The sequence below is a fragment of the Equus caballus genome, chromosome 20 (genome assembly GCF_041296265.1).
Source record: "Equus caballus isolate H_3958 breed thoroughbred chromosome 20, TB-T2T, whole genome shotgun sequence".
NCBI classification, from domain to species: domain Eukaryota; kingdom Metazoa; phylum Chordata; class Mammalia; order Perissodactyla; family Equidae; genus Equus; species Equus caballus.
The window spans coordinates 31897673-31907410 of NC_091703.1; the positions used below are offsets into that span (position 1 = coordinate 31897673).

The window sequence follows — 9738 nt, forward strand, 5'->3', positions numbered from 1 at the left end:
ATGGATCACCACTCCAATTAAAAGGCAGAAATTGTCAGAATAGGTTAGGAAACAAAACCCAACCGTATGCTGCTTACAAGAGATGCACTTCAATATAAAGACACAAGTTGAAAGTACGTTGATGGAAAGAGATATGCCATGCAAACAGAAACCACGAGGAGGCTGAAGTGGCTATACTAATATCAGAAACAAAAGAGATTTCTAAGTAGAATATATTGTCCGAGATAAAGAGAGATACCACAAAATGATAAATCTAACACAATGAGAAATTTCACAATTACAGACAGAAAGAAGGTCAGTAGTTGCCTAGGGTTTGGGGTAGTGAGAGAGGATCAAATACAAAGGGGCATGAGGCAACTTTTTAGGATGAAGGAACTCTTCCAGATGTTGGTTGTGGTAGTAGTTCTGTGATTCTAAACAATTAGGGATATTCATCGAACTGCTCATTTAAAATTGTTTAATTTTATTTCACATAAATACCTTAAGAAACTTTAAAAAGTGGGGAGAAAGAAGGCAAAATAAAGACACTTTTAGATAAATAAAAACTGAAAGAATTCATTGCTAGCAGTCCTGTATAAAGTAATTTTAAAAGAAGTCCCCCAGGCTTAAGGGAAATGACACTAGATGAAAACTCATATATACAGAAAGAAATACCTAACAGAAATATAGGTAATATTCTTGTTTATCTACATTTTTCTTAATTTTTTAAAAGACATGACTGTTTAAATCAAAAAAGTATTGCATTGCATTATTTGGCTTATAATATATATTGATGTATGTATACCGTGATATATATATATGACAATAACAGCATAAAGGCAGTTAAATGGAACTATATTGTTTCAAGTTTCCTATATTTTCCCAGATGTACTTGCAATGTTGCCTTACGTAGACTGTGAAAAGTTAAGATGCAAGTTTCAATCTTACAACAACTATAAAAAATTAATGGAAATAAATATAGCTAAAAAGCCATTAGAAGACATAAAATCATAAACAAAAGTATTTGCTTGAAACAAAGGAAGGTAGGAAAGGAGGAACAGGAATGGAAAAGAGATGAGAAAATTCAAAAACAAATAGCAAAATGATAGGGCCAAATCCTACCATATCAACAGTCATGTTAAATATAAATTGATGAAAATTTGAATTAAAAGGCTGAGATTATCAGACTGGATAAATATTAAGGCCGACCCTATGCTCTATAAAATAGAAAAATGTTAAAAACAAAATAAAAAATAGATTCAAAGTTAAAGGGTGAAGGAATATGCCACGTAAACAGAAAGTGTAAGAAAACTGGAATGTGTGTGATACTCTGAAGCAAAACAGGCTCTAGGAGAAGGAGGATGCCAGAGACAAAGAGGGAGCTTCCATAATAATAATAGGTCAGCATCACAAGAAGCCGAAAGTAGTAAATGTATAAACACCTGACTATAGAGCTCCACAATAGATGAAGCATAAAGTGGCAGAACTGAAAAAGAAATAGGCAAATTAACAAATACATTTACAGATCAGTACTCCTATCTCATTAACAGAACAAGTATACAAAAATTGAGTAAAGATATAAAAGACAGAAACCATGTTATGAGCCTTGACTTAATTCATATGTATTGAGCACCACATCCAGCAATAATAGAGTAGACATTTTTTCAAGTGTACCTGGAACAGGCACAAAAATAGACCATCTTCTGGCCTGAAAACAAATCTCAATAAATTTAAAGGGACTGAAACGAACAAGTACACTCTCAGACTACAGTGACATTAAATTAGAAATTCATAACATGAAGATGTCTGGAAAATCCTCAAATATCAGAAATTCATCAACACATTTTATACTCAAGGGTTATCATGGCTTAAAGAACTCACAAGAGAAATAAGAATCCCTTTTAATTGAATGAAAACGTAATAAAAATTTGTAGGATGAAGGAATAGCAGTGTTCAGAGGGAAATTTATAACATTATATGGATAATAAGAGAATATTTTGAACAATTTATGCAAATTAGACTTGATAGAGAATTAAATGAACAAATTCCTTTAAAGACACAAATTACTGAACTAAATCAGGTAGAAATAGGAAAGCTAAATAATCCTGGATGAATTAAAAAAATTAAATTCATAATTTAAAAATATTCTACAAAGAAAACTCCAGGCTCAAATGGCTTCACTGGTGGATTCCATCAAACATTTAAGTATCCAGTCCTACACAAACTCTTGGAGAAAACAGAGAAGGAAGGAACACTTTCCAATCATTTTATGAGGCTCGTATTACGCTGATCCAAAAACCAGGCAAAGATATCAAAAGGTAACTTCAGTCCAATGTCTCTCATGAACCCTTAAGTAAATATCAGCAAATTGAATCCAACTCATTATGACCAAGTAAGTTTTATCTCAGGATGCAAGTTTGGATGAATATGTGGAAATCAATCTAATGTATCATGTTGATAGAATAAAGAACAATGACCATAGGATCATCTCCATGCAGAAAAAGCATTTTAAAACTTCAACACCCATTCATGATAAAATCTCTCAGTAAACTAATAATAAAAGGCCAATTCTTCAATTTGATAAACTATCTATGAAAAACTTACAGTTGACATCATACTTTATGGTGAAACTGAATATTTTCTACTCAAGATATGGAACAAGGCAAGGATGTGGGCTTTCATTATTTCTGTTACACATTGTAGCAGAGTTCCTAACAAGTGTATTAATTCTATAAAAAGAAATAAAAGGGATATAGTTTATAAAGAAGAAGTAAAGTCTTAATATGCAGCTGACATAATCTTGTGATAGAAATTCTTCAGGTAAGGAAACCTTCCAGAGCTGATAGATGAATTGAGCAAGATTTCAGGGTACAAGGTCAGTTGTATTCCTATGTATTAGCTATGTAAAATTAAGAAAATAAAAAATTTTAAATTCCATTTATAGCAACACCAAAATAAAATATTTAGGTATCACTCTAAAGAGAGCGCTCAAAATTTGTGCACTGAAATCTACATAGCACCACTGAGAGAAAGTAAAGAAAAACTAAATAAATGGGGCGAAATACCATATTCAAGGACTTGGATACTCCATATTGTTAAGACATCAATTCTCCCAAAATTGATCTATAGATTAAATGCAATTCAATCCTCAATCCTAAACATGAATCAAAATTCTGGCAGATTTTTTAAAAAGAAATTGTCCAGCTTATTCTACAATTTCTATGCAAATGCAAAGGACTTTTTGAATAGTCAAAATAATTTTTTGAAAAGAAGAAAAAACTTGGAGGATGCACAAAACCTGATTTTAAGACTTACTATAAAGCTCCAGTAATCAAAATAAAGTGGTGTTGGCCTGAGGATAGTCTAGATCAATGGAATGCAGAAGTAGAATGATACATATATGCTCATGACAAAGGGTCAAGGTAATTCAACAAGGAAAGGATAGTCTTTTCCGTAAATGATGTTGGAACAAATCGATACAAGGAAAAGAACAAACACCGTGTCCTAAAACTAACTTGAAATGAAGCACAGACCTAAACACAAGATCTAAAATTATTAAGCTTCCAAAACTGTGCTATCCCATAGAAGTATCATTTGAACCACAGATGTAATTTTAACTTTTCTAGTAGTCACATTTAAAAAAGTAAAAAGTAATGGGTGAAAATACTTTTAATACTTTCTTTAACTCAAAACAGTCAAAATACTATAAGTTCAGCACATAACCAATAAGAAGATTATTAATGAGATATTTTACATTCTTTTTCTCATACTTTACCTTTCTTGAAACTATTGTTTTGAACCTACAGGAGCAGAAAATTCCTTAATTTTAAGTCCCACCATGTAGTGACCTTCATCCAGATTCAACTATCCTAGGATTTGCTGACCACATCAGAATCACTTACGCTTCAAACTGGATGCAGGACAGAGTGAGCACAGAGACAGAGTTGGGGGTAGGACCCCACCTCAGCTTCCTCCCTCCTCTCCCAACTTTCCTCCACTCATGAGCCCTTCATCCTCCTCCAGTCTCTAGGAGTTCATGAATCCCCAGACACAAATGGGGAGCAGGTCATGAGATATACAAACCCAGATCCCCATAATTCCTCTGCAGGAAGTCCTTCCTGCAGTCTGTCCACTCCCATTCCTGCTGGAGCCTTAGTGCTTCCCCAGTAGAGCCCCAGATCTATGCAGAGGGTGATCCTAGAGCTCACTTCCTCCCTATAAGCACAGGGCTCACTCCCTCACCTCCTTCAGGACTTAGCTCAAATGTCACCTCTCAGGAAAGCCTCCCCTGAGGATAATATTTAAAATTACAACTGGTTTCCTCATCTTCCCTACCCTGTTCTTTTCAGCGCGTAAGCTCCATGAGGGCAGGAATTTTGCCTGAGTTGGCGTGATGTAGCCCAAAGGCCCTAGAATAGTGCCTGGCACAGAGCAGATGCTCCATAAGTATTTGTTCATGAATGAGGACGTGTAGGGACCAGATCTCCTCAAAGCTGAGACTGACACAGGAGACGTGAGTGGTTCCCTGGGAAGTGATTGGAGGAGGGGGTGTCTCTTTCAGTTGGGAGGTGGAGGAGCTGCTCACTACCTTATCCCAGGCCAGAGCCAAGCAGACAGAAGGCCACACACAGCCCCTCTGCACTTCCGAAGCAGCCAAAAGCTCATGACCAGGGACTAAGCCAGACCACCAGGTGCCTCCACAGACCCTTGCTCTCCAGACGAGCACCCAGCCAGGTCGTGGGGTTTTAGACAGTGCAGTCCTCCTGGTGGGAGACTTATGTGCAGAATCCCCTGATTCTACCCAGCTTGAAAGCAGGGCTCGGCTGCAGCCTGTGGGGCTCTGGGTCACCCTCCCCTGACTCATGACCCCCAAACTCCTAGGTCATTCAGCAGGCCCAGAAATCAGTTTTGCGTCCAAGACAGCAAAACCTTTAATTTGGGGGTTTGGAGGTAGGAGGGAGAGACGCATGAGATCTAGACAGCAGGTTCATGTCTGCTTTGGTCCAGGAAGGGGGAGAAGAGGCAGGATGCTGGGGTGCTGGGCTCTAGGGAGGGGGAAGAGGGAGATGCTGCCTTCCAGGCTCTAAGAGGGTGAGTGGTCTGACGTTAGGACAAAAGAGTCCACTCTTGGCGTCCTTGGGTGTGGTGTTTAGACATCTGGGTCCTGGAAGCCTGGGGAGGCAGGGAGGGACACATTGGAGTTCCCTGGAAGATGTTAGGCAGAAGCCTGGGCCCTGACTCATCACTGACCTCCTTGTAGCCTGCTGTAGTCTCCAGACTCCATCCTACACCCTGCCCTCCGTGCTCCAGGAACGCTGTCCCAGTGGCCTCCAGAAGCTGGACAGCTCCCTGTCCTCTGCCCAGGGGCCATTCTTCTGGGAGCCCTGGTTCCTGCTGTCTTAGCAAATAAAGAGAAGGTGTCCAGGTAGCTGAGGGCTGTGAAACAGGGATGGACTCAGAGACTCTGTGAAGTCATCATGCAGGGAGTGGGACTCTGGAAACCCTAGAGTCAGGGCCAGGGCTGTCCCCTCCAGGGAGGCACAGGCCTCGCTCTCCCCTGCTCTCAGTTCCTTCATTCTCCCTGTCACCCCAGCATAAGACCATCGCGGGTGGAGGGGAGGAGCTTGCTCTAGAAGAGGGGAAGACCCTTAGTCACCTCCCCTCCCTTCTTCTTTTCCCTTTCTTCCCTGTGTGTGAGTTAGATCATACCTCTAAGTGTGGAAAAATGCCTAAACTCAGGTATAGTTTACCACCCAATTATAGAGCTAACATCTGTGTAATTACAACCCAGGTGAAAATAGAGGCCTGAGCACCCCAGCCAGGAGCCCCTGTGCCTCTCCCCACACAGAAGCCAGCCATCCCCGCACGGACGTCCACTACGCTGACCCCTTCCCCTGCCCCTCTCCTCTCTGGCCCACCCCTCCCACTCCTGTTGGCCTCCATCCTCTTCATGTCACTGTTTCCTCTCTCTCCTCACTTGTCCAGGAGCTTCCCCATCTTCCTAGGCCACTACCCTGTGTTCTCTTCCTATTCCTCCCCCTCTTCTACCCCACCCTACGGATGGAGAATCCAGAATTTATTCCCTGGAGGAGAAGACTTCATCCCTGGAAAGAGCAGCAGGAACAAGTGACAGGGACTCTGGGGTTCAAAGTCTCATTCAGGAGATTGAGGGCACCCAGTATGTTTGTGAGGTGCACCCTGGACCTGGGAATGAGCTGTTATGGTCGTAGTCTGCTCCTCCCTGCAGCCAAAATCTATAGCCATTCAATTGGGAGGAAACCCTCTGTCTCAGCACCTATTTTGGAAACAATTCAGACTCTGAACCTGACACCGGATGGCGGCTTCCCCTGGTGTGCACAGCCCTAGCCTGCTGCTGGGAGCCCAGGAAGACAGTGGGGAGGTCCCTGATGAGGAGGTTAAGGGGTTGCTAGGATCTTCTGTCCTCAGCCCTGTGGCCACACCAGGGCATCACAGCTGTAATCCGTCCTATTCCCACAGCCAGGGCAGAGGATGGGCTGTGGTCTGATCAGGCAGAGGTGGCTGACCTGGAGGCTGGACATCAATGGGGGATGAAGATGCCTCTGAGCAGCCCTGGGCTCAGGCTCGGCGGTGGGGCAGGGGTTGGAGGAGAGGGGTGCTCTGGAGCTCTGCCCTGTGTCTGAGGTTTCCATCTTTTCTCCCACAACCCCTCTCTGCCGCTCCTTGATGACAAGTGAAAAGTAGATAATTTTTTCTTCCACTCCCTGTTGCTTTTCTGAGGCTGTATTTTTAAATAAATATTTTTATTTTAGAACATATTGAGATTTACATAAAATTTGCAGTTAGCACAGAGTTCCTGTATATCTCACACTCAGTTGTCCCCGTTGTTGACATCTTATGTCACTATCATTCATTTGTCACAGCTAATGAATCAATATTGATACATTATTACAGAAGCACATACTTTATTTGGATTTCATTAGTTTTTCTTCTTTTCTGTTACAGGACTCCATCCAAAATACCAAAGAAGATTAAGTCCCAATCATGCCTCCTTCAGGCTCCTCTGGCTGTGGCAGTTTCTCAGACTTTCCTTGTTCTTGATGACCTTGACGTTTTTGAGGAGTACTGCTCAGCTATACTGTAGACTTTCTCTCACCTTGAATTTGGTTGACCAGGGCTATGGATTTTTGGGAAGAAGCCCACAGGGGTGAAGTGCCATTCTCAACACAACATATAAAGGGTATAAACTACCCACTTGATGGATCACTGATGGTGTTAACCTTCACCACCTGGCTGAGGTTGTGTTTCCCAGCTTTCTCCCTGTGAAGTTCCTTTTTTCCTTTGTCCTTTTCCTCACAGTAGTCTTTGGTAGGAAGTAACCATGCGCAGCCCACCTTTAAGGGGTGTTGTGCTATAAACATTTACATGCAGGTTTTGTGCAAATATAAGTTTTCAAATGAGTTGGGGAAATACCTAGCAGAGTGATCAATAGGTTGTATGGTCAGTCTATGTTTAGTTTTATAAGAAACTGCTGAATATCTTCCATAATGGCTGTGCTAGTTTGTATTCCTGCCCACAGTAAATGAGGGTTCTTGTTGATCCACATCCTGGTCAGCACTTGGCATCACCAGTTTTGGGTTTTAGGCCATTCTAATAGGTATGTAATGGTATAGCACTGTTATTCTCATTTGCATTTCCCTAATGACATATGATGTGGAGCATCTTTTCATGTGCTTATTTACCGTTGGTATTTCTTCTGTGGTGAGGTGGCTGTTATGACTTTTGCTCATTTTTTGAGGTATTTATTTTCTTATTCTTGAGTTTTAAGGGTTCTATATATATTCTAAAACAATATCCTTATCAGATATGTCATTTGCAAGTTTTTTTTTTCCCATCTGTGGCCTGAGCTCTTTCACAGACATAGCAGTATACATTAATGCATAGATATGTTTTTTCTGGGAGGAAAAATGAGAAATTGCCAACTGTGATGGTTTCTGGGTAGAGGACTTGGATGACTGGGAGATGAGGAGGATGATGTGAATTATTTTTGTATATTCTTGAGTATCGTTTGAATTCTCTTGTGTATGCATGAATAATGTTTACAAAAAATAAATTACATGAAAATCCCTTACACTTGTAGAAAACTTGAAAGATCACCCTCAGATGATGTGTTAAGACATAGATTTGGATCCTCTACTTGAGAATCAATCATCGTTTTCACTGAGCTATTTGCCTTAGAATTTCCATTTCTGAAAAAGATGGGCTAAATTGTATGAACCAATCCTCCCACCAAAAATAGGTAAAAATGCCATGTAACATGAAAAACTATCTTTTTAAGAGCATCAAAGAGCTGACAAGATACTCATAAATGGTCACAGCCTCCAAAGAAGGAAAAATCCTGCTTGGCCTCCACGGAGAACAGCTTCCTGAGAGACAGAGAAAAGGCTCTGTGAATTCATTTCCCAGAAATGGAGCCCAGCACTTCCAGCTCTGTGCCCTGAGCTCTGAACTTTCCTGCCTGTCTGCTTTCCAGTTTAAAATGTAAAGAAAGCTTTTTTATTCTGACTATGATATATATGTTTAATGTACAACGTATATGATATAATATATATTCACTGTAAAAAAAATTACAAAATGTTAAAAGTTATTCATGACAAAGTAAAAGTAACTGTAATCCTCACACTTGGAGATATTCTGTTGCATTTTCTCCTAGCCTATTATGTATCCTCCTGCTGCTGCCCCAGGGCTGGAACTCTCTCTTTAAGTTGATGAGCACAGAGCCCAGTGGCCTCCAGCCCTGCTCTCTCCAGATGCCATTGCTGGAGGCAGTTCACTCTCACTCCTCCTGAGGGGGCTGTTTCTCACCTTCTCCCCCATCTTCAATCCTCTCCACTCCCCACTCTTAGATGATGAGCTTATTTCTTTTTTCACTCAGAAAAGAAACACTCAGATGAGAATTACACCATCTTCACCCCACACCCCCACATCTGTACCTATATACTCTGCCTTCACATCAGTGATGATGGATGGATCTGCCCTTGTCTAAGGCCGCTTCTCAGCTTGAGCACAGGATCAGGTCCCCTCCCTCACCTGAAACATCAGCTTCCTACTCTCTACTGGCTCATTCTTTCCTACATACAAACATGCTGTAATAGCTCCCACTAAAAAACAAAAACAAGTAAAACTAAATAAACCAAAACAAAATCTTCCCATAAAAGTCCACCACTCAATCCCATGTCTCCTTCCAACTACTGCTCCATTTCTATGATGCTCCTTATAGACAATTCCTGAGTCCTTTCTCTCGCCTACTGTGTTGTCTTTTTATTTTTACCAAACATGCATTTGCACATAGTTTAAAAGGTCTTACACTTCTAGAAGGCTTGTTATAAAGAGAAATGCCCCAACCCCATTTCCGTAATCTCAGAGACAACTTGTTTTATTTCTTTTAGCTGATTCTCTAATTGTTACTTCCATGCTCTAATAGAATACTCATAACGCTCCTTGTTTCATCATCTTTGCTGCATCATCTTTAGGGAATTGGCTCTTCTTTCACACACCCCCATCTTCCCAATACAATTACTTTACAATTTTGATGAGCTCAATGTGCCATGTCTGCATTATTACGGCCATGTAAACGGTAACAACTGAGCATTTGGTAGATATGATTACCTGATTACTTTCCTTTTCTTGAGTCAACTTTTTATGTTCCCTGGAGTTAATAAATATCTTGTTTCTTCATTTGTGTAGTTTCTGTTGTACTCATTACTAAAATATTCCACT

The 9738-nt window shown here is 40.7% G+C and overlaps 1 protein-coding gene across 1 annotated transcript in view; it reads left to right on the forward strand.

Annotated features, from left to right (window-relative positions):
• The window catches only part of LOC138919608 (saoe class I histocompatibility antigen, A alpha chain-like), a 46270-nt gene extending 37632 nt beyond the window's left edge, over positions 1 to 8638 (forward strand). Inside the window, exon 9 of the transcript XR_011429928.1 lies at positions 6964 to 8638. The gene's annotated coding sequence lies outside the window, so the exon portion shown is untranslated. The remainder of the gene's footprint in view (positions 1 to 6963) is intronic.
• The last annotated feature ends 1100 nt before the right edge of the window (positions 8639 to 9738 follow it).